The sequence below is a fragment of the Bos mutus genome, chromosome 25 (genome assembly GCF_027580195.1).
Source record: "Bos mutus isolate GX-2022 chromosome 25, NWIPB_WYAK_1.1, whole genome shotgun sequence".
Classification (NCBI taxonomy): Eukaryota; Metazoa; Chordata; class Mammalia; order Artiodactyla; family Bovidae; genus Bos; species Bos mutus.
In genome coordinates, this window is record NC_091641.1 from 8,686,830 (window position 1) to 8,712,515 (window position 25,686).

Here is a 25,686-nt window from a genome sequence, read left to right on the forward strand (position 1 = left end):
AAATCCTTCCACAGATGCTGCTGCTGCCTGGAAAGTCACTCCAGGGGTGTGTGTGTGTGTGTGTGTGTTTGAGGGAGAGCATAAAAAGAGTCAACTTCTGAGTCATTCCTCAGGGACCCACCAGTGAGGTCAAAACATGCAATTCCAGTTTTTAAGAACAAGGTTCTATATTAGCCCCCATCATCAGTCAGTTACATCAGGAGTGCCGGCTGTCATGTCATCCCCACAGCTGCTACCATGCTGGAGAATGAGAAATGAGAGTCAGGTGGGTGAGAATGTCACAGTGTCCTCTTGCTGAAGTTCAGTTTTCCTTTCTCTTCATTAAGCATCTTCCTGGTAGCTGTAAATTTTGGATTAGATTCCAGAGTCCTCCAAAAGCTGATTAAGTCCATTTTTCCCAAGTTGTGGTTGTTTCAGTGGAAGGACTGATTCTTTAACTTGTCCACTCCATCATTTTCTGTGATTTCACCTGGTCTCTGCCTTTTCTTAACTTTGCATTTTCATTCAGGTAAAATTTACAGGGACTTCCCTGGCGGTCCAGTGGTTAAGACTTCATGCTCCCAATGCAGGGGGCCTGGGTTTGATCCCTGGTCAGGGAACTAAGATCCCAAATGCCACAACTAAGAGTGTGCATGCTGCAACTAAGACCTGGCACAATCGAATACATAAATAAAAATATTTTTAAAATTTACAAACAGCTATGTACAGCTTGATGAATTTTGCATATGTATACGCTCATACAGCTGCCACTCAGATGAAGACCTAGAGTATTTTCAGTTCCTTAGGAATCGCCTTCATATTCCTTCCAGGAGACTTACCCATTCTCTCAGATAACTGTCATTATGACCTTTATCACTGGAAGTTAGTTTTGCCTATTGTAGAACTTCTTATGAATAGAGTCAAGCAGTAGGTACTCCTCTGAGTCTGGTTATTCTTGCTCAGCCTAATGTTTTTGGGATTCATCCATGTTATTGCTTCTAGCTGAAGTTCATTCCTTTTTCATTACTGAAACAATTCCACTGTGTGACTATATCATGATTTGTTTATCCATTCATCAATTGATGGGTATCTGGGTTGTTTCCAGCTTGGAGCTGTTATGAATAGAGCTGCTATGAACATTCTTGTATGCATATTTTTGTTAATATGATGCATGAACTTTTTTCTCTTTGGCATTCGTCTGAGAGAACATTCTCTTGGTCACTGGACTCTTGTAGGGGGAAATGCCCTGCTCTCTATACCCAGTGACCTTTTCTCTGTGCCCACCCCATCTGAACTCTGGTTTGGCCTTCTGCTTCTTGAACCCCACAACTCCCAGGAATTCTGTGACTTTTCTCTGCTGGCTTCTCTCCATCCCACTTGACTTTCATTTGTTAGTCCTTTAACTTTTCTTAATCCCCAGCTGGAACACTCCCCCTCCAAAACCCTTCTGGACCCCTTTTTCCATTGGGTCTGGCTGTTCACCTTGGCTCTCTCATTTTCTTCCAAAACCTGACTCTCAATGAATATGGAATCCAAGACTTGACCTTCATCTCTGTCTTCCCTTCTAAAAGTGGGCCAATGGGCAACTGCTTGTTGGACGTCTCTGCTTGGGTGACCCCAAACCCCTCACAATCCACACTTTCCCATTTTCCCTTTCCACCATCCCTCAGCTCATTTTCTCTCCTCTGTGATACACAGCTCAAGAACTGCTCCTTTTTTCCTTTAGCTGCACAAGTCTGGGTCCCCACTTCCTTCACTCTGTCCCTTTCCTTTTCCCCAGCAACCAATCTGGAGAACCCCAGCACCATCCACAGAGCCTTTCCAATGTCTTTGGCGGCGGGAGGGGGTGGGGGGGGCACCCTGCTCCTCTCTAGCCTCATGGCCACTGCCCCAGTTCAGGCCTGAACCCGAGCATCCCCTTTCAGTATTGTTGCTGGGCTTCCATCCCCTAGCCTTGGCCTGAGGCTCTCTCCATGGTCCCCATGGCCGGCCCTGGCCGTGTCTGCCTCAGCTGCGAGGCCACACGCCTGGACCCTGCTTTGGGGCCTGGGCTGCAGCCGAGCCAGCCCCAGGCGCCATTCCTTAGCACCGATCGTGCGTGGCGGACACGCTCCGTGGTCGGGGCTCACAGACAGGTTTTTTGAGTTAAGAGATTTGGAAGGGACACCAGCACTGGTTGCAGTTCAGAGTCCGTGAGGTGCTGGGTAGACCCTGTGTGAGCTCATCTTTCCTGGGGCAGCTGGACTCAGGGCTAAGCCGGCGGGGGCAGCGGATTGGAAAATTTCACACTCATGCTCACCGCTTGGCTGGCCTCTGGGTGTTTGGCAGCTCAGGTGACTTGTGGGGAGGCCTTAGTCAACCTTTTCCTCCGGCAAGTACTGCAAGGCTGGGTTCACCTCTAGACGGGTCACAAAGGCAGGGCTGGGGAGGTGGGTACCTTGAGAGACAGACACTGTTATGATGGACTTGTACCCTTGTTGGGGAAAGGAGATTCATAAGGAGACGTTGGTGCGACTCCTGAAGGTTGGTGCGACTTGTGTGTGTGTGTGTGTGTGTGTGTGAGGGAGATGGCATTGATCATTTGAGACTGAAAAGCTAATTTATTTGTGCTTTAATGTGTTAAAGCACAGTGTTAAATAATTCACCTGCCAGTGCTGGAGATGCAAGAGACAAGTTCGATCCTTGGGTGGGGAGGATCCCCTGGAGGAGGAAATGGCAATGCACTCCAGTATCCTTGCCTGAAAAATCCCATAGACCGAGGAGCCTGGCAGGCTACAGTCTATAGGGTCACAGAGTCGGACACGACTGAGTGACTGAACACGGGCACAATGTGTCCACAACCCTCTGGAAGAACCGCAGCGATACATCTCAGTGAGACGGTACCTGATCACAGTTAAGAGCAGGGCTCTGGAGCCAGCCTGCCCTGAGGTCAACATCTAGCTCCACCACTTGCTGGCTGTGTGACCTTAGGCAAGTTGCTTAACCTCTCTGTTCCTCTATCTCCTCATCCATAACATGGTGATGATAATAATCAGCACCCATCTACCTACTTTATCTGATATTCATGATCATTAAATACATTTAGTATAAATGAAGCATTGAGGACAGGACCTGACGCCTAGTAGATACTCAGATATTCATGTTGCTAGTACTATACTTTTTCCAGCCTACCCTTCCACACCCTCCCTCCATCATTTTGCTCTTCTCTGTCTATGCTCGGGAGCTCTTACTCCTTCCAACCCAGCTCAAAAATCACCTCTTCTGGGAAACCTCCCCCAACACCCAGATCCTTTTTTCTGTTGCATCAACACTTGCACATTTTATTTTTTGAGCTTTAAAAAAATTATTTTTATTTATTTATCTGGCTGCACCGGGTCTTAGTTGCAGCACGTGGGATCTTTAGTTGCCACATGTGAACTCTTAGTTACAGCATGTGGGCTCTAGTTCCCTGGCCAGGGATCGAACCTTGGGCCCCCTGCATTGGGAGCTCAGAATCTTGGCCGCTAGACCACCAGGGAAGTCCCAGCACTTGCACCTTTTAAGTTTAAACATGTCTTTAGCTGTCTGGCCTTCTCATCAGCCGGTGAGCAACTTGAGGGCAAGCCTAAGTCTAAACCATGCCTTTGTTCCTAACACCCCAAACCCCCTGGTGTTGGTGGTTTAGTCGCTCAGTCGTGTCCGACTCTGTGACCCCAGAACTGTGGCCTGCCAGGCTCCTCTGTCCATGGGATTTTCCAGGCAAGAATACTGGAGTGGGTAGCCATTCCCTTCTCCACCAGACCCCCGTGGCTAGCCCCAAATAACCATCTGATAAGTGTGTGTTGGATGGGTAATTGAAAGAATTAATGACACATGATAAGGAAACATAATGGAAGACAGTTATGAAATTCTACACTATGGCAGCTACGATGAAGTGTCTGCTGCTGCTGCTAAGTCGTTTCAGTCGTGTCCGACTCTGTGCGACCCCAGAGACGGCAGCCCACCAGGCTCCCCCGTCCCTGGGATTCTCCAGGCAAGAACACGGGAGTGGGTTGCCATTTCCTTCTCCAATGCATGAAAGTGAAAAGTGAAAGTGAAGTCGCTTAGTTGTGTCCGACTCCTAGTGACCCCATGGACTGCAGCGCACCAGGCTCCTCCATCCATGGGATTTTCCAGCAAGAGTAATGGAGCGGGGTGCCATTGCCTTCTCCGAGTGAAGTGTCTGACCAGGCATAAATGGCAATGATGCTTCCCCAAGCCAAGGCCAGTGCGTGCCATACTGTGAGATCCTGTGGGTGGCGGCAGTCAGGGCAGGCTTCCTGGGGGAGGAGGGGTCAAAGTGACAAGCCCAGGCGGGTTCCAACTGGCTCCAAAAATGTCAGGCGCTGTGGGATTGGCAGCTGGTGTCCCCATGGTCTGTCCTGGGCCATCGTGCTGCCCCTTTGGGGCTGGGGGAGCTTGGCAGGATGGAGTTCTCCATTCTGGTCCGGGGAAATGACCTGAATGTGAGATGGTGCTGGTGAGGCCCAGCTCCATCCGGTGACACACGGAACCTCTTAGAGAGGATTTCACGCTCCCTGCCCTAACGAAGACAGTCTCTGTTGTGCCTTGGGAAACAGAGGTCTCACTCCAGCCTTCTGAAACCAATTGGAAACAAACCTTCCTTCCCCGCCCCTCCCCCAACAGTTTCAGAGGCCAAAAAAATAATGCAGAACGAAGCAGGACCAAATGGCTGAGGAGCTTGGGACCCCGCTCCCTGTGGTGAGCAGAGCGGCCACTTCCTCTTGGAAGGATGGGAGCCAGCTTAGGCCATCTCTCCAAAGCTGAACTCCCTATCTGTTTATCCTGCTGGCTCACCAGAAAGTCTTCAGAGAGGGTGTGGCAAAGCCGATATTGGAATTGAGCCATAGCCACATGCCCGCTCGGTGGTGCTGATGCCTGCCCGCTTCCCCTCGTCAGTAAGGTCCCTGCTCTGCAGCCTTCGGCCCAGGTCCAGGGCTCCACGGCTCCTTCTTATACCCTGTCCCCTCCGTAGAGGTCTGACTGGCACCCAGGCCAGGCCCAAAGGGCCCAGCTTCTTCCCACTCGCTGGATTCCTGGCCTGGGTCTTCCCCTCCATGGCCTGGGTGACCTGACCCACGTCCTTGCATCTTTGAGCCTCGGTTCCCCAGAAGAGCAAATGGAGAGAGTGAAAGTGACTTCCTGCCTGTGTGAGGGGGGCGGAAGCCCCTCCATAGGAGATGCGGGAAGGCACACGTGTGAGTTACCGCCATCATGCTCGCCTGTCTCCAGGTCTGAGCCTCCCCTCTGCTCCTCCAGTTCCTTGCCAATGTGTGGTCCAACTCTGGGCCACCTCCCTAGGAAACCTCCCAGGACCACAGTAACCCCAAGGATGCCAGGTCGGTATGCAGTCTGAGCAGTTCAGCACTCACTAGGCACACCTGGTTGTATTTATGTATCTGTTTATTTCAGAAAAAAGCATAGCAATTGGAGGCCAAAGGTTGAGTTGGAGCTCCTACACCCCCACTGCTGTCTAGCTGAGATGGGGAAGCAGCCTGCAGCCTCTCTCCAAGCCCCCAAGTTCCTCATTTCTGAGTGGAGATGGTTATAATCACGCCTACCTCCTGGACTTCTTACAGGCACGATGGGCTGCAGACATGCGAAAGTACTTTGTGGACTATAAAAAGCGCTTGGTCACGTCGCTTCTTTCTGTTTCTAGTTTGATGTACGTTTCCTGTGAGAAAGACCTGAGCCAGGGTGATGGAGCCGGGAGGATGTGGTACCAGGCAGGTGCCCGGTGAGTGGTCCTTCTGGACCCCACATGGGGTGGGAGCAAGCCAGGAACGCTGGCCTGCCGTGACTCAGATGGCCCACAGGAGTGCTGGCTGGGGGAGAAGGCAGTGGCAACCCCGTGGATTGATTTCCAGCCCCGGTCCCCGTCTAAAGACATCCAGATGGTTGTTTGACGATGTTACCCAGGAAGCCCATTGCCAGACATGAAGGCTCTGAGAAGAGGTCCAAGGAAACACAACCAGAGGACACAAGAGGACACATCTGATGGCTGAAATGTTGAGTTGCCCAAAGCCCAGCTAGAGACCGTCAAAATACAAACACCCAGTGGGAAACAGAGCCACAGAGATCGGATTGTGAAATGGAGTGCCAGAAAATTCTGAATAATTGAATTATGAAAATTCTTTTTCCTAAATGAAGGAGAGAGGCTGCCGGCTGTGGTGGGGAGGAGGAGAGAGGGCTGGGCCGGGGGAGGATGTCTTCCCAGGGTCACGCCCGGGCTGGACTCAGCTCCATCCCCTCTCTGTTCCCTGTGCCCAGCCAGAGGCAGGGTTCAGAGCAGCAGACATCAGGGAGACCTGGAGGGTCTCAAACATCATGGCCAGAAGTTGTTATCTTTAATGATGGGGAGCCATGGAGTCGGGGGGGGAGAGTCACAGATATCAAGTCCAGATATTTGAACTTGAACTGTGGTGAAGAAGATTGGCATAATGGAGGGGAACTGACTGGATATCATAGATGGAGAGTGGGGATGAGGCTTGATGATGACCCTCCCACTTTGGGAGCAGGAGACAGAGTGGGTAGCAAGTAGGAGTAGACGTGGGATCAAAAAGGATGGCGTTTATGGAGTTTGGTGGACTGGCCAGCTGGACATGCTCAGAGGAGTTTGGATAAACAGATTGAGGTTTGCAGTAAACATCTAGATCTGGAGTTTCAGGCTTGGGAGCTGTCTGAGGTTGGGTTTCTTAGAAGCAGACCCTGAGATGCAGATTTCTGTGTGAATGATTCATTAAGGAGGTGCTCCCAGGGGAGCCTGGGAAGGGGTGGTGGGGGACGTAGGACAACACAGGAGAAGGAGTCCAGCAATAAAAAGTGCAGAACCCCAGCACCCACCCCTGAGGGGACTCTGGAGTGTACTTAGGCTTCTTGGCCTGAGACTGGCATCAGAGTGATTGTTTCTGAGAGTGATGGTTTCTGCCGGTGTAAGCCAGTGGTTAGGGATTGTGGTAGCGAGGGATGGGAAGGTTGCTTGGCGTCTAACTCTCTGCAAGTGCAGGGAAGCCTCCAGCAGGCCAAGGGCTGTCCTCCAAAAAGGGGCCAAGAGCCAGTTGTTGACCAGGAGAGCCTAGCAAGTCCAGGTATGCAGAGTCGTCCCAGGGTTCCACGTTGGGGAAGATGAATCATACTGTCTGCTCCCTGAGTCCACAGCAAGTTGACCATCATCAAAGCTGGCGTGGATGGGTTGGCCCTGGAGAGGGCAGAGCCAGAAGAGGAGAGCAGAGGGTGGGCTCTGGGCAATACTGACTGTCCAAGTTCCTGGCTGGGAGGGGCCTTAAAAAAAACAATGGTTTATTTGGCCACGCTGGGTCTTGGTTATGACACGTGGGATCTTCGCTCTTCGTTGTGGCTCGCTGGATCTAGTTTGGAACGTGGGCTACCCTCTGCATTGAGAATTGGGAGTCTTGGCCATTGGACCCCCTGGAAGTCCCTGGGAGGAGACATACAGTCCACCTGACGCAGTTTCCCATGGATGCCAGCAAGCGTCGGTCACAAGTGATTTCTTGTTGTTTAGCTGCTAAGCCATGCCGACTCCTTGCAACCCCATGGATTGGAGCCCTCCAGGCTCCTCTGTCCATAGGATTTTCCAGGCAAGAATACTGGAGTAGGTTGCCTTTCCCTTCTCCAGGGGATCCTCCCAACCCAGGGATTGAACTCCCATCTCCTGCATTGGCAGGCGGGTTCTTTACCACTGAGCCACTTGGAAAGTAACTCTACTCAAATGACTTAAGCAGGAAATGAAGTCTTTGACCCTGGTCGCTGAGAAGTCTAAGGGTATGGCTAGGTGCTGGAGTGGAAATTACGTGACCAGGTTTCTCTCTCTCCAACTTTTGACTGTGGCTCCCCTTGTGTGCTGGTCTCCCTTGGAAAGGCTGGTGTCTGACAGCCCCAAGCACTATCCTTCAATTTCTCAGTACAAAAGGAAGAAGGACAGTCTTCCTCGCAGCTGCCAAATGTCAGATCTCAGAGAAGACCAGTTATCCTGCTGGGGTCACATGTCCATCCCTGACCCGGTCGTTCTGGGGCATCCTATCCTGAAAGTACCCACAGTGGGTACTGTCATCTAGCCGGCATCATCCACTCCCAAATCTCTCTCTCCCTCCCTTTCTCTGTGTATTTCACTCAGGCCCGAGTCACAAGACTACTTCTAGGAGGGGGGATTGGGAAGGACCAGCCCCTCCAAACCAGATGAAATGACTTCTCCATGGGAAGAAGTTTCAACTACTGCAAGAATCTGCATGTAATGCGGGAGACCCAGGTTTGACCCCTGGGCTGGGAAGATCCCCTGGAGAAAGGAATGACTACCCACTCCAGTTTTCTTGCCTGGAGAGTCCCATGGACAGAGGAGCCTGGTGGGCTACAGTCCATGGGGTCATGAAGAGTTGGACATGGCTGAGCGACTGACACGAAAGAAAAGGGGGAAAGTCTGGGTTGATGACCGTGGACATCCTGCCCACTTTGGATGGCCACCTGGCCTCCCCTTGTGTTTCTGAGATGGGGATGCTCCCCTCCCCAAGGCGTCTAGGAAGGTCAGGGTGGATCCTAGGAAGGCGAATGGGACAAACAGAGGGCCTACCCTGGAGAGATGGAGAGAAGAAGAACAGGCTTCAGCTAGGTGGTTGGAGCCTGTCTGGGATCTGAGACAGGGGAAGGGGCAGAAGCAGGCCCTACATGGAAGGCCCTGGGGTCTGGCCTTGGGGTTTGGAGACACTGCTCCTGAGACACTGGCTTATGGGGCAGATAGAAGAGCAGATACTCCCATGTCAGGCTGCAAAGGGGGAGCTGAGCGGACCTGGCAGGAGAAGCTGCCAGCTGCAGGGGCTGTTCCAGGAGTCAGGCAGGGGGATATAGCTAGCATCCAAGGCCAGGGAAGACTTGATGGTGGCCCTTGAACTCTGACCCTACTGGTCAACATGATAGAGTTGGCCAGCACCTGGGGCACTAGGGTAGGAGTCAGTCCCCAGATGCAGGGGGCAAAGAGCATGCCATTCCTACACGGACAGAAAGTCCATTAACAGTAGGAAGTAACACGACGTTTTAAAGCACTTATACTAAAAAAAAAAAAAAAGTTAAAAATAAAAGAAAGTAGATTAGTCGTTGCCCAGGGCTGGTGGGGTGCTGGGAGGGAGGCAGGGGATGATGGCTAAAGGATATGGGGTTTCTTTTAGAGGTGATGAAAAGATCCTAAAGTGGTTACACGTATCTGTCAGTATACTAAAACCCATCAAATGGTACACTCTGAATGGGCGAGTTGCCGGGTGTGTGAATTATATCTTAATAAAGCCTTTTCGTTGTTGTTTTTAAAAAAGTGTTATTGGGACAGGTCGCCAAACAGGAGTGCTTGGCAAGGAGACTGAGGCATAAGCCTCTCCTGTGGGCTGGCTGGGCCCCCATGGAGGAATAGAGGCTGCTATGGCCCAGATGGTCCCCAGAGTGTCCCCAAGCAGGTGAGAGCCTAATGGAACCACCTGCAGATGCCATCTTCTGTTGCTACTATGGGGAGGACTCGCCTGTCTGAGCTCCCACTTCCATCACCTGCTTATCTATACTAGATCCTAAGGCGGGGGGCACTCTCTCTCCTCTGTACCCTCTCGGCTCTGTAGTCAGGGAACCTTGGCAAATGCACACGTATATTCATGTCGCCCCTTGAGTGACAAGCGCATCTGACCTTCTTGCACATCCAGCCTCTGCTAACCCCTGCTAACTGACCTCTTTCCATCCTTTGAACTTGACATGGCCTCAGGGCCTTTGAATTTCTGGTTCTCAGGGACCAAAGCTCCTTTCTCCTCTTTGGGCCTAGGAAAACAGGAGTAGCTCCTACCTCCCCTCCTGAAGACCACCTCTCCCCACGCCCAAGTGTACATTCCTGCCTGTTTGGAATGTAAGCTCTCTGGGTCTGTGTGTGCTCACCCAACCCAGAACACCCCATAAAAATGTGTTCAATGAGCAAAAGGAATGTTCTCTCTGGCCTGGGAAGGCTGGAGCCTGCAAAGCGAGCCTGTGGGTCTCCTGGGTGCGAGCAGACGAGGCCAGCAGGTGAATCCTGTTCCCCAGTCATGTAGCCTGATGAGTCCTGGGCCTGGGGGTCACGCATCTCTCTATGGCCAGCACCCTGGAGGTCAGAAAGCCCCACAGCCGCACGTTTGTTGAGCTGGGGCAGGCCGTCCTGAGACTGCGACAGGGGTGAGTTGGAGCTGGAGGCTCTGAGGGTAAGGAGAGCTTTGGCCTGGAAAATCACATCACGAGCTCGAGGCTGGCCTCAGGACAAGGCAGGGAAATTGCTAAGGGCCTGGCGTTCCAAGAGGCGGCCTGTGCGAGAGGAGAGACTCATTCTTGGAAAGTCGAAACCCCCACGGGGGCTGCAGCGGGTCTTTGAGCTGCTGGCACGCGCGCCATTCTGGCTTCGGAACCAACCAGAGTGGTGAAAACAGAGTGACTGGAGAGTCTGGCCACCTCGCGGTGTGGACAGGACGGTGAGGTCCAGGGGACCGGGGCCATCCTGTGAGGCCGCGGCGAACTGGGACGCGGGTCCAGGTGCCCTGGCTCCCGGCCTGCCCTCTTTTCTTTCTGTCAGGCCGCGGCCGCCGCTGCCTCTTCCAAGTGGGAAAATCCACGTGGCACTTCTTCTTGATTCTGGAAGGGATGGTGCAGTGAGCGTGTGGACGCTCACAGAGCTTCGCGTCCGAAGTGGATTTCCCTTCCCGAGGTTTTTTCTTAACCTGGAGTCATTGCTTATTTACATTTTACCCCTTTTGCTTATCGTGTAATCTCCAGCTACACACAGACACATACACACAGATAAATATGCAAACACAGATGCACACATTACAAACCGTGAGTTCATACTGATGCACTCAACTGCTGTCCAGCACCCTAGTTTGGTTAAACCAAACTTCTAGACTTCTCCTTTCCATGTATGTGCGTTCCCCTCCAACAGTGAAGAAATACTACCTCCTATTTTGTATTTATTTGCTCAGAGAAATCGTTTTAGAGTTGGTAACCCATACCACCTTAACAGGAAAACCTATTAATTGGTATTAAATATGCCTTTACATTTCCTTAAGATAAAATTTAATATAGAAAATGCACACATCTTAAGCGTGTGATTTGATGAGCTTTAACAAATACATACACTTGTATGACCCACGGCCCAACTGTCTTGATAAGCCATACCATAGCCGGGGTGGCTTACATATTAGGCACTTATTTCTCATGGTCTGGAGGCTGGAAGTCCAAGATCAGAGTGCCAGTGGATTTGGTTCTTGAGGTTTATCTTCCTGGTGTGTAGATGGCTGTCTTCTTGCTGCGTCCTCATTAGGCAGAGAGAGCACTCTGGTCTTGTTCTTCTTATAAGGTTGCTAATCCCATTCTGGGGGCCCCACCATCATGACCTCATCTAAACCTAATTACCTCCCCAAAGCCTCATCTCTAAATGCCAGCACCTTGGGGGTTATGGCTTCAACAAATGAAGTTTGGAGAGGCACAAACATTCAGTACCTAACATCAGTCAAAGTAGAGACAATTTCTGTCATTTTAGAATATTCTCTAGAGCAACTAGGGACAGAATTGGCTGGGTGATGAGAAAAGTGTATGTTCAACCAAACAAGAAATGGTCAGAACTTTCCTCACAGTTTTCCTATTTTTTATGTTCTCCCTAACAATAAAAAAGAGTGGTACTGTTAGTGTTTAAATTTCATCCTTTAGAAGTGGAAGCATACAGCATATGTGTGTGTGTGTGTGTATAGAAAGAAAGAAAGTGAAGTTGCACAGTTGTGTCCGACTCTTTGCTACCACATGGACTGTAGCCTACCAGGCTCCTCCAACCATGGAATTTTCCAGGCAAGAGGACTGGAGTGGGTTGCCATTTCCTTCTCCAGAGGATCTTCCCAACCCAGGGATCAAACTTGGGTCTCCCACATTGCAGGCAGATGCTTTACCATCTGAGCCACCAGGGGGCTATATATGTGTGTGTATACACACACACACACACACACATAAGTATATGTATACATATATTCACATATTCTTTTTCAGTCTGGTCATTCTAATAGATATATAGTGGTATCCCTTGATTTTAATGCATTTTCCTGCAGAAAATTACGTTCAACTTATTTATAAAACTTCGTTTAGGAAGTGTCTAAGGTTTAGGTATATTTTGCCTGTTTTTTAAATTGGGTTTTAATTTTTTATTATGGATTTGTTTGGAGTTTTTTACATATTCTGGATACAAGTTGTTTGTCAGATCTATGTCTTGCAAGTATATATTTTTTCAAATCTGTGACTCGTCTATTCCTTTTCTTTGGTTCAGTTGTTTAGTTCAGTCTCTCAGTCGCGTTCAACTCCTTGCAACCCCATGGACTGCAGCATGCCAGGCTTCCCTGTCCATCACCAACTCCCAGAGCTTACTCAAACTCATGTCCATCGAGTCAGTGATGCCATCCAACCATCTCATTCTCTGTTGTCCCCTTCTCCTCTTGCCTTCAATTTTTCCCAGAATCACAGTCTTTTCCAGTGAGTCAGTTCCTCGCATCAGGTGGCCAAAGTATTGGAGTTTCAGCTTCAGCATCAGTCCTTCCAATGAATATTCAGGACTGATTTCCTTTAGGACGGACTGGTTGGATCTCCTTGCAGTCCAAGGGACTCTCGAGAGTCTTCTCCAACACCACAGTTCAAAAGCATCAATTCTTTGGCGCTCAGCTTTCTTTATAGTCCAACTCTCACATCCATACATGACTACTGGGAAAACCACAGCTTTGACTAGACGGACCTTTGTTGGCAAAGTAATGTCTCTGCTTTTTAATATGCTGTCTAGGTCGGTCATAACTTTTATTCCAAGGAGCAAGCGTCTTTTAATTTCATGGCTGCAGTCACCATCTGCAGTGATTTTGGAGCCCCTCAAAATAAAGTCTGTCACTGTTTCCATTGTTTCCCCATCTATTTGCCATGAAGTGATGGGGCCGGATGCTATGATCTTAGTTTTCTGAATGTTGAATCTTAAGCCAACTTTTTCACTCTAACTTTTTTACTGTGAGTTCTTTCCTTATTGGTCACTTAATTTTTTTTTATTTCGTTGCACTGGATCTTAGTTGCGGCACACAGCACCTTCAATCTTTGTTGCATCTGCTGGGATCTAGTTCCCTGACCAGGGATCGAACCCCAGCCCCCTATATTGGGAGGGTCGAGTCTTAGCTACTGGGCCACCAGGGAAATCCCTTGGTAACTTTTTTTAATGTGATAAAATACACAGAACGTACAATCTACCATCTTAACCATTTTAAAATTCAGTAGTGTTTAGTGCATTCATAGTATTGTGCAATGGTCACCACTGTCTAATTTCATTTTCATCAGTCCAAAAGGAAACCCAATACCCATTAAACTGTCATTCCACATTCTCCCTTTCCAGCCTCTGGCAACCACTAATCTACTCTTGGTCCCCATGGATTTGACTATTTTGGATATTTCATATTAACAGAATCATACAGTATGTGGGCTCTTGTGTCTAGCTCATTTCAATTAGCATAACATTTTCAAGGTTCATCCACACTGTAGAAATAAGTTCACATCCATTCTGTGAATAAGGTCGTGTCATCTGTAAACAGACGTGGTTTTGCTTCTTTTCTTTTTCTTTTTTTTACTTCTTTCCTCATCTGGAAGCCTCTGCATCTTTTTCTTGCCTTGCTGCCCTGGCTAGGACCTCTAATGCCATGTTGAAGAGAAGTGGTAAGAACAGACACTCCTGTCTTGTTCCCGATCTTAGGAAAGAAAAAATTTTAGTCTTTCACAATGAAATATTATGTTGCTCTGGGTTTCTCATAGATGGCTTTCATCAGATTGAGGAAATTCACTTCTATTTCTAGCTGGTTGAGTGTTTTAATGAGGAAAGGGTGTTGGATTTTGTTGTTATTGTTTTTTTACATTTATTGAGATTAGTTTGTGTTTTCCCCTTTATTTTGTTACTATGGAATATTTCACAGGTTGATTTTTGTGTACTGAACTAAGTTTGCATTCCTGGGATAAATCCCACCTGATCACAGCGTATAATCATTTTTGTATGCTGCTAGATTCAGTTTTCTAATATTTTATTGAGGATTTTCCTTCTATTTTCATAAGGAATATTGGTCTATAATTTTCTTTCCTTGTGAGAGTTTTGTCTGGCTTTGGTATCTGCAAAGTACTGGCCTCACAGAATGGCTTAGAAGTGTTCTCCTCTCTTCTCTTTTATGGGAAGACTGTGAGAGATTGGTGTTAATTCTTTTTAAACATTTGGTGAAATTAAACAATGTAACCATCTTGTCCTGGGCTTTTCTGTGTTGAAAGTGTTTTGATTAGTAACTCAATTTCTTGTTACATGTTTTTTCAGATTTGCTTTATCTTTTTCAGTCTCTCTTGGGAGTTTGTGCATTTCTAGGAATTTTTCCATTTCATCTAGGTTATCTAATTTGTTGTCATAGTATTTTCTTATAATCCTCTTTATTTTTGTAAGATCTGTATTAGTGTCTCTTCTTTTATTCCTGAGTTCAATAACTTGAGTCGTTTTCCTTTTTTCCTTCATCTGTCTGGCTAAAGGTTTGTCAATTTTGTTGATCATTTCAAATGACCAATTTTTGGCTTTGTTCATTGTCTCTATTGAGTTTCTTGTCTCTGTTTCATGTATTTCCATGCTAATATTTATTATTTCCTTCCTTCTGAGCCCTTTGGGTTTGGTTTGCTCTTTCTCCCCCTAGATTCTTTCCTCCTTTTTGGGTCGGGCTGCGTGGCATGCAGGATCTTAGTTCCCCAATAAGGGATCCTACCCACACCACCCTGCAGTGGAAGCTTGGAGTCTTAACCACTGGACTGCCAGTACGCTAGCTTGTTGATTCGGGATCTTTTCTCCTTTTTAATTTGGGTGTTTATAGCTATCAGTTTCCCTCATTTATAGCACTACTTCTGCTCCATCTCCAAAGTTTTGGTATGTCGTTTTTGTTTTCATTAATCTCACAACATTTTCTAGTTCTCTTTGTGATTTCTCCTTTGATCCACTTTATTTGAGAGTGTGTTGTTGAATTTCTGTGTATTTGTCGATTTTCCAAATGTTATTAACTTCTAATTTCGTCCCATTATGGTCAGAAAACCTACTTGCATTATTTCAGTCTATTAAAAGATATTTATGGTCTAACGTATCAATTATCCTGGAGAACGTTCCATGTGTGCTTGAGAAGAATGTGTATCTTGCTGCTGTTAGGTAGATGTTCTATAGACGTTCATTAGATCTAGTTGGTGTATATTCTGTATCCTGATGACCTTCTGTCTGGTGTTCTCTCCATTATTAAAAGTGGAATATTGACATATCTAATAAGGGAATTCCCTGGCAACTGCCAGGGCCCGGGTTCAATCCCTGATCAGGGAACTAAGATCCTGAAAGCCGCGTGGCAAAAAGAAAAACAAGAAAGGAATACCTAAATATCATAGTTGGGGTGCTTATTTTTTCCGTCAATTCTTTCAGTTTTTGCTTTGCTTTGTGTGGGGCTCTGTTTTTAGGTATATATGTTAACAATTATTATATCTTATTAATGTGTTGACCTTTTTGTCATTCTGTGATGTCCTTCTGTGTCTTTAGTAACATTTTTTCCTCTTAAAAAGTATTTATTTATTTGTTTGGCTGGGCAGGGTCGTAGTTGCAGCATGTGGGATCTAGTCCCCTGACCAGGGGCCAGACCCTGGCGCCTGCGTGGGGACTGCAGAAGCGTGGTCACTGGGTCACCAGGGAAGTCCTAACAATTTTTTTTTTTTTCTTAAAGTCTATTTTGTCTGAATTTAGTGTAGGCACTCCATCTCCCTTTTGGTTACTGTTTGCATGGGCTATCTTTTTCCGTGCTCTTTAAAGCTATTTATTTATTTTTATATCTATTCTGCCAATCTTATGTCTCTTAATAGGAGAGTGTAATCCATTTAGTTCAGTGTATTTATTGATAAGGAAGGCCTTGCTTCTGCTGTTTTGCTGTTTGTTTTCTTTATGTATGTCTTTTCATCCCTGGGTTCCTCTGTTCCTCCCTTCCTTTGTGTTTATGGAGTGTCTTGTGTATCACTTTAATTTCTTGTTGTTCCTTTAAATACATACTATTTCAGTTATTTGGGGTTGCCATGGAGATTAAAATGAACATTTTAATTTGTAATAACCTAGTTTCCGTTAATGCTAACTTAATTTCAATAGTATACAAAAATTTTTGTTCCTATATAGCTTTGTTACCCTCCACTTATATGGTTCTTGTTCAAACTGCGTTTTTATCCATTGTGTGTCCATCGACATATTAATAGATTTGTAATTATTGCTTTTCAGGTCTATTTTTTGTATGCATCCTCCCTGGTATGTACATTACCTGCTCGATCCCCAGAAATAGATCAGAACTTTAAAATCCATGTAGACATCTCATTCCCCAGCCTTTCCTAAAAAAAAAAGACAGACTTCTGGTTAGGCTATTGTTTGCCTCAACTTTTATCCAGTGCCTCAGGCAGCAGTGACTAAAACATTTGCCTATAAATGTTTTTAATAAACACCCCCCCACCCACACCCCGGCTCTCTACCCCTGGGCCAGTTCTTAGTTAGGCAAAATGAAGACAAGCCTTCTGAGTTGATTTTACAGGGAACCACAAGATTGGTCAAAACAAATAATTACATTTTTGTGTGTGTGTGAATGAGGTCTGTTCTGCTCCCTCCACCACCATCAATATGGATTATTATTTTCAAAACTACCACTGAGCTGGAGAGTAGATGAGACAGGGGTAAGATTATACACCGCAAAGCTTGCTGTCTTGCTGAAATTCAGCTGGTTTTCTTGAACAAATGCTCCCAGGTTTCTTGAATAAGTGCTCCTTTGTTTAATTTCCACAATTGCAAAAAAGCGATTCTGACATTTTTGCCTCATTTTACTGCTTTTATTGAGGCTGAAATCTTGGAGTTCCTGACTCTGCCACACTGACGTCACTCGTCCGGTAGACTCGTGTTCTTGAGAGTCGTGCGTATCATTGCATAAATCAGGAATTTCTTCCTTTTTGCTGGTGGGTAGTATTCCACTGTAAAGATATGCCATAATTCTTAGTTCATTCATTTTTTAATGGATATTTAGGTTCTTTGCAGTTTCAAGCTTTTATAATAAAGGTACTGTATACGTTTATATATAAGGCTGTGTTCAAATATATGCTTTCTTTTCTCTTGGATACCTGCCCAGGAATGAGACTTGCTGACTATTTGTTTAATTTAGTAAGAAATAGTCATGGACAGCAAAAGAGACACAGATGTGTAGAATAGCCTTTTGGACTCTGTGCGAGAGGGAGAGGGTGGGATGATTTGGGAGAATGGCATTGAAACATGTATAATACCATATATGAAACGAATCGCCAGTCCAGGTTCGATGCACGATACAGGATGCTTGGGGCTGGTGCACTGGGATGACCCAGAGGGATGGTACAGGGAGGGAGGAGGGAGGGCGGTTCAGGATGGGGAACACGTGTACACCTGTGGTGGATTCATGTTGATGTATGGCAAAGCCAATACAATATTGTAAAGTAATTAGCTTCCAATTAAAATACATTTATATTAAAAAATACAGGAAATAGTCATGGACTTGCTGTGTGGTCCAGTGGTTAAAACTTTGTCTTCCAATGCAGGGGGTGTGGGTTCTATCCCTGGTCAGGGAGTTAACCAAAACATAAAACAGAAGCAATGTTGCAACAAATGCAATAAAGACTTTAAAAAAATCCACATCAAAAAATAAACAAACAACTTATCCTTAATAAAAAGAAAAAAGAAAAGAAAGAGTCAAAGTGTTTTACAGTGTGGCTGTGCTATTTACATTCCCGCCGGTGTGATGGTTCCAGTTGCTCCATATGCTGTTAATAGTAGGTGTGGTCAGTTTACAAAAGATTAACAGTTTTAATGGTTAATGCATTTGTGTCTTAATATGGACTTACCAGAGATCAAATTGCCAACATCTGCTGGATCATGGAAAAAGCAAAAGAGTTCCAGAAAAACATCTATTTCTGCTTTATTGACTATGCCAAAGCCTTTGACTGTGTGGATCACAATAAACTGTAGAAAATTCTGAAAGAGATGGGAATACCAGACCACCTGACCTGCCTCTTGAGAAACCTATATGCAGGTCAGGAAGCAACAGTTAGAACTGGACATGGAACAACAGACTGGTTCCAAATAGGAAAAGGAGTACGTCAAGGCTGTATATTGTCACCCTGCTTATTTAACTTATATGCAGAGTACATCATGAGAAATGCTGGGCTGGAAGAAGCACAAGCTGGAATCAAGATTGCCGGGAGAAATATCAATAACCTCAGATATGCAGATGACACCACCCTTATGGCAGAAAGTGAGGAGGAACTAAAAAGCCTCTTGAAGAAAGTGAAAGAGGAGAGTGAAAAAGTTGGCTTAAAGCTCAACGTTCAGAAAACGAAGATCATGGCATCTGGCCCCATCACTTCATGGGAAATAGATGGGGAAACAGTGGAAACAGTGTCAGACTTATATTTTTGGGGGGTTCCAAAATCACTGCAAATGGTGACTGCAGCCATGAAATTAAAAGACGCTTACTCCTTGGGAGGAAAGTTATGACCAACCTAGCTAGCATATTCAAAAGCAGAGACATTACTTTGCCAACAAAGGTTCGTCTAGTCAAAGGCTATGGTTTTTCCAGTGGTCATGTATGGATGTGAGAGTTGGACTGTGAAGAAAGCTGAGCACCGAAGAATTGATGCTTTTGAACTGTGGTGTTGGAGAAGACTCTTGAGAGTCCCTCGGACTGCAAGGAGATCCAACCAGTCCATTCTAAAGATCAGGCCTGGGTGTTCTTTGGAAGGACTGATGCTGAAGCTGAAACTCCAGTCCTTTGGCCACCTCATGTGAAGAGTTGACTCATTGGAAAAGACTCTGATGCTGGGAGGGATTGGGGGCAGGAGGAGAAGGGGACGACAGAGGATGAGATGGCTGGATGGCATCACTGACTCGATGGCCATGAGTCTGGGTGAACTCTAGGAGTTGGTGATGGACAGGGAGGCCTGGCGTGCTGCGATTCATGGGGTCACAAGGAGTCAGACACGACTGAGCGAATGAACTGAACTGAACTGAATGACTAATGAGGTTGAGCATGTTTCATATGCTTATTTGCCCTTTATACATCTTCTTTTGAGAGGCATCCACGCATTTTGCCCAGTTTTTAAAAGACCATTTTTCTCTCTTTTACTGAGCTGCATAAAAGTCCACTGTCATCTATAGATACTGTGAAGATTTTCTTCCATTCTGTGGTTTACCTTTTCCTTTTCCAAACAATGTCTTTTTTAAACTGTAGCTTTATTAGAGATAGAGTTTCTTGTTTGGGTACCATTATAATTGGTACTGTTTTTGAGATTTCAGTTTCCAATGGTTTGCTGCTGGTGCATAGACTTTAAATTGTATGTTTCCATCTTTATAAATTTATTTATAGTTTTAGGAGCTTTTGAGGGGTGGATTTCTTGGAATTTTCTTTGGAGACAATCATGTGTTCCATAAATAGGGACAGTTTAAATTCTTCCTTCCCAAAGTGCCCTTTATTTTTTTTCTTTTTTTATTATCTTGCCTTGGTCTTCCAATACAATGTTGAATAGAAGGGGTAAGAGTAAACATTCTTATCTTGTTCTTGAATTTAGGGAAAGTATTCAATCCTTTACCAGTAAGTATAATTTTGATCAGTCGCTCAGTCGTGTCCGACTCTTTGTGACCGCACGGACTGTAGCTTGCCAGGCTCTTTTGTCCGTGGAATTTCCCAGGCAAGAATACTGGAGTGGGTTGATATTTCTTTCTCCAGGGGATCTTCCTAATCCAGAGATGGAACTCACGTCTCCTGCATTGGCAGGCAGATTCTTTCCCACTGTGTCACCTGGGAAGCCCCTATAATTTTGATAAGTAAAAGTGTTAGTCACTAGGTCATGTCCAACCCTTTGCAACCCTGTGGACTATAGCACACCAGGCTTCTCTGTCCATGGAGTTCTCCAGGCAAGAATACTGGAGTGGGTCTTGCCATTCCCTTCTCCAGGGGATCTTCCCAACCCAGGGATCAAACCCAGGTCTCCTGCTTTGCAGGCGGATTCTTTATTGTCTGAGCCACCAGGGAAGCTCCAAGTATGATTTTAGTTCTGAGTAATTTATAGATGCCCTTTATCAGGTTGAGGAAGTTCCTTTCTATTCCTACCTTTTTTTTTTTTAAGACTTAAAAACATATTTAAAAATTTTTTTAATTTAATTTTTTGGCCATGCCACACATTGCAGTATGTGAAAATCTTAGTTCCCCAATGAGGAATCAGACTCGATTCCCCAGCTTTGGAAGTGTGGAGTTTTAAACACTAGACCACAGGCAAGTCCTCTATTCCTACTTTGATGAGAATTTATCCAGAATGGATAGGGATTCCCTGGTGGCTCAGACGGTAAAGTGTCTGCCCGCAATGCAGGAGACCCGGGTCGATATCCAGGTTGGGAAGATCCCCTGGAGAAGGAAATGGCAACCCACTCCAGTACTCTTACCTAGAAAATTCCATGGATGGAGGAGTCTGGTGGGCTACAGTCCATGGGGTTACAAAGAGTCGGACACGACTGAGCGACTTCACTTTCACTTTATCCAGAATGGATGTTGAATCTTGTCAAATACATACATTGATATGATCTTCTGTGCTTTCTTTTTTAGACTGCATTAATTAACACTCAAATAGTAAAACAGTCCTGTGTTGCTGGGATAATACTCAGTTGGTTGCTGTGAGTGGCAGTGGTCTGTCCTCCCGTAATTTATTCCTCAAAGTCTATGCTATCTAGGGCCAGATCCACACACAAAGCTCAGCCGTGAGCACACGGGTTCATACATACAACTTTACCAAGTTGTTTTCTTCTTCTTTTTGGCTGCACCACACCCTTAGTGGGGTCTTAGTTCCCTGACCAGGAATTGAACCCTGGGCCCTCATCAGTGGAAGCTCGGAGCCTAACCACTGGACTGCCCGGGAATTCCCCCAAATTGTTTTCTTGAGTTCCTTTTTCTCAGCGATCTCACACTTTCCAGCTTGTGACTACTCCTCTTCCTTGTCCCTAATTAGAAAGCCAGGCTTTAGTTTCTCTGCTCTGCAACACCCTATTCATGATGACTTCTTCCTTTAGGATCAAATGGCAAGGAGATAGAGAGAAGGCAACAAGGGCGCCCCCGGTCCTCTTGGGACCACACTGCCTCTTGCCGTGGAGAAGATGCCTTTTAAGTCTGCCTCTGCCTTTTAACTTTTAACTGGGGTTGAAAAGAACATTGAAGAACATTTTCTGTAAAGGACTGGCAATAAATAAATTAGGCTTTGTGGGCTGCATATGGTCTTTGCTACATACTCCTTCGCTTCCTTTTTTTTTTTTCTCCTTTGCTTTCTTTTCCACAATGCTTTGTGAATGGACAGACCATTTTTAGCTTGAGGGCCATGTAAGAACACGCTGCAGGCCATAGTTTACCACTCGTCCTACAAACCATTTACATTTTATATAATCATTGATACGGTGGGACTCAAATCTGCTATCCTGATATTTGTTTTGTATTTGACCCATCTGCTCTTTGTTCCCTGTTCCCTCTTTTTCAGCCTTCTTTTGAATTAATTGAACATTTTTTATGATTTTATTTGATCTCACTTATTAGTTTATTAGGTATAACTCTTAGTTTTTTATTATTTAGTGATGGTTTATGACAGTGTGTACATCTTTAACTTATTAATCTACCCTCAAGTAACATTATACACTTAAAAATATATAGTCTAAGATCCTTACAAGATTGTGCTTCTATTTTCTCCTTCACCTTTGTGCTTCTGTTGTCAGATATTTTGCTTCTACCTGTTATGACTGCCACAATACATTGTTACTATTTCTGCTTTGAGTAGTCAATTCCCTTTTGAAAAGATTTGAAAAGGAAGAAAAAGACTTTTTCAAGTTTATCCACACACTTACCATTTCTGATGCTCTCCTTTTCTTTATGTCCATCCATATTTCCATCTGGTATCATTTTCCTCCTGTCTGAAAGACTTCCTTTAACATTTTTTTTTGAAGTGAAGATCTGCTGGTGATTAATTCTTACAATTTCATATGTCTAAAGAAATCTGTAGGCTCTGGTTCTGGGTAAAATGTAGTAAGCGCACTCCACCCTGTCTCTCCTACTGAATACAGCTGCAAAACCTGGATGGAATACATGGAACAGCGATCTGAGGACTCTGAAAAGTCAATATTAGTAGGAACATTGGAAAAAAAAAAGACAAGAAGTTGGAGCACCACCGAACCAGTGGTGAGTCTACCCGTTATTTTTTTCCTACAGTGTCCTCCAGTCTGAGCACAAGTCAGCCTGAAACCAAGAACTGGTGTTGGCAGGAACAGTGAGAAGCCCAGGAGGAACCTTATGGTTCCCGCTGGAGGAGCAGGAAAGGGACCTCCTAAAGCCTAGAGAGAGGAGAGACTTCTTTTTCTTTTTCTCCTCCCGTCTCTCATGTCACTGCCCTCAGCAACTTCCTGGTAATGACGTGAGACCTCCCAGTGGAGCCCACAGGATCCATTCCTCAGTAACAACAACCTTGTGAAGTGAGTTAAGAGTTAACCTGAATAGCTCCATAGTTACTGAAGAAATTGAATTTATAGCTAGAATCGACCAGTGAACCCATCTGGGTCTGCTGCTGTCTATTTTGAAAGGTTGATAATTATTTGGAGTTAATAATTATTGACTCAATTTCTTTAATAGATAAAGGCCTATTCGAACTTTCTCTTCCTTCTTATGTGAGTTTTGCAGATTGTGTCTTTCAAGGAATGGATCTGTTTCATTTAGGTTATCAAATTTGTAGGCAGAGTTGTTCATAATATTTATTATCCTTTTAATGTCCCTGGGATCTTTAAGGCTGCCTCCTGTTTAATTTCTGGTAATAGTAATCTTGAGTCCTCTCTTCTTAGACTGGTAAGAAGCTTATGAATTTTACTGATCTTGTCAAAGAACTGGATTTTGGTTTCATTGATTTTCTCTATTGATTTTCTGTTTTCAAGTCCATTGATTTCCATTCATTTGTATTGTATCTTTTCTTCTGTGTGTGTGTGTATGTGATCAGTAGTATCTGACTCTTTGTGACCCATGGACTCTAGCCCACCAGGCTCCTCTGACCATGAGATTTCCTAGGCAAGAATATTGGAGCTGGTTGCCATTTCCTTCTCCAGGGCATCTTCCCAACCCAGGGATTGAACCTGCGTCTCTTGAGTCTCCTGCATTGGCAGGCAGATTCTTTTGCACTAGTGCCTTCTGGGAGCCCCTTCTTCTGCTTACTGGGTTTAAATTGCTCTTCTTTTTCTAGCTACCTAAGGTGGAAGCTTAGTTGATTGATTTTAGATCTTTCTTCTTTTTTAATATACTGAAAGCTATAAATTTGCCTCTAAGATCTGCTTTTACTGCATCCCACACATTTCGATAAGTTGTGTTTTAATTTTCATTTCATTCAGAATATTTAAAAAATTTTCTTGGTATTTCTTCCTTCATCTGAGTGCTATTTAGAAGTGTATTATTTAGTCTCCAAGGATTTTGGGATTTTCCAGCTATCTTTCTGTTGTTGATTTCCAGTTTAATTCCATGGTGGTCTGATACAGACATTGTGTGCTTTTCATTCTTTTAAATTCATTAAGATGTGTTTTATGACCCCAAATGTGTTACAGGCTATCTTAGCCAATGTCCCATGTGAACTCGAGAATCTGTATTCTGACATTATTGGATGAAGCACTCACTAGATGCTGCTTATATCCAGTTGTTTGATGTTGTTGGGTTCAACTGTGGCCTTGCTGATTCTTCTGCCTGCTGGATTCATGCACTTCTGATAGAGGGGTATTGAAATCTCCAAATATGGTCGTGGTCATCTATTTCTCCTTGCAGGTCCATCAGTTTTTGCCTCACATATTTCAATGTTCTGTTATTAGGCATGTATGCATAAAGGATTGTTATATCTTCTTGGAGAAATGGCTCTTTTGTCATTTCCGCCTTTTGTGGTTTTAATTGAGCATTTTTATTCTATATTATCCCCTTTCTTAGCATATCAGTTACTACTTTTTTTAGTGATTGCCCTAGAATTTGCAGTATATATTTACAACCAGGCCAAGTTCACTTTCAAATAATACTTTACTGCTTCACAAGTAGTGCAGGCACTTCAGCAAACTGACTCTGATTCCTGCCTCCTGTCCCTGTTGTCATCATTCATTTCACTTACACATAAGTACACACACACAAATAAGTATACATGGTACTTTGTTGGTATTATTAGGTTGAACAAGCTATTATCTTAGATCAATTGAGGATAAGAAAAATACGTTTTTAAATAGCCTTCATTTATTCTTTCTCCCGTGTACGCTCTTTCTTTATGTAAAAGTGGGTTTCTGAACTTTATTATTTTCCTTCTCTTAAGGAATTTTTGAAAAGCATTGTTTGTGGGATTTCCCTGTGGTTAGGAATCCACCTTGCAGTGTGAGGGATGCAGGGTCGATCCCTGGTCAGGAAACTGGGATCCCACGCGCAGCAAGGCAACCAAGCCAAGCGTTCCAGCCACAACGAAAGATCTCGCGTGACACAGCAAAGATCTTGTGTGCTGTAACTAAGACCCTCCTGACACAGCCAGATAAATAAATATTTTTTAAAGAAACCATTTTTTTTTTTTTTGCAAGGCAACAAATGCTCTCAATTTTTGCTCGAGAAAGCATTTCTCATTCACTTTTGAAGGATATTTTCCTCCTAGAATTCTAAAATGGTGGGATATTTTTTTTACCCTCTTAATACTTTTTAAGTATTTCACTGCACTCTCTCCTTGTTTGCATAGTTTCTGAGAAATTGGACGTAATTCTCATCTTTTCTCTTCATTTTTCCCTGGCTTCTTTCAGGAATTTTTCTTTATCTTTGATTTTTGGTAGTTTGGATATAATATGCCTGGGTGTAGTTTTCGGCATTCATCCTGATTGATGTTCTCTAAGCTTCCTGGATCTGTGGTCTGGTGTCTGACGTTAATTTGGGGGAAATTCTCAGTCAAACAAATTATTGTTTCAAAAATTTCCTCTCTTCCTGTCTCTCTCTTTCTTCTCCTTCTGGTATTCGCATTAAGCATATGTTACACCTTTTGTAGCTGTCTCCCAGTTCTGTTCTGCTCTGGTATTTTTTCTCCAAGCCTTTTTTTCTCTTTGTTTTTCCATTTTGGAGATTTCTGTTGAGACATCCTCAAGCTCAAAGATCCTTTCCTCAGCTGTGTCCAGTCTGCTAATAAGCCCATCAAAGGCATTCTTCATTTATGCTGCAGTGCTTTTGATCTCCAGCATTTCTGTTTGGTTCTTAGAATTTCCATCTCTGCTTACATTGCCCGTCTGTTCTTGCATGCTGTCTATCTTATCCATGAGCACCCTTAGCATAGTGATTATAGTCGCTTTAAATTCCTTGCTTTTATATTAATAATTCCAACATCCCTGTCTTATCTGAGTCTGGTTCTGTTCCTTGCTCTGCCTCTTCAGACTATGTTTTTTTGCCTTTTAGTATGCCTTGTAGTTTTTTTTTTTCCCTTGATAGTTGGACATGATGTACGGGGCGATAGGAATGACTATAAATTACCCTTTAGGCATGTTGTGATAAA

The 25,686-nt window shown here is 44.9% G+C and overlaps 1 long non-coding RNA gene across 1 annotated transcript in view; it reads left to right on the forward strand.

Moving 5' to 3' along the window:
* Positions 1-25,686, forward strand: part of LOC138985606 (uncharacterized) — a 50,064-nt gene that overhangs the window by 16,142 nt on the left and 8,236 nt on the right. Inside the window, exon 2 of the long non-coding RNA XR_011462637.1 lies at positions 22,226-22,340. This is a non-coding gene — a long non-coding RNA (uncharacterized lncRNA). The remainder of the gene's footprint in view (positions 1-22,225; positions 22,341-25,686) is intronic.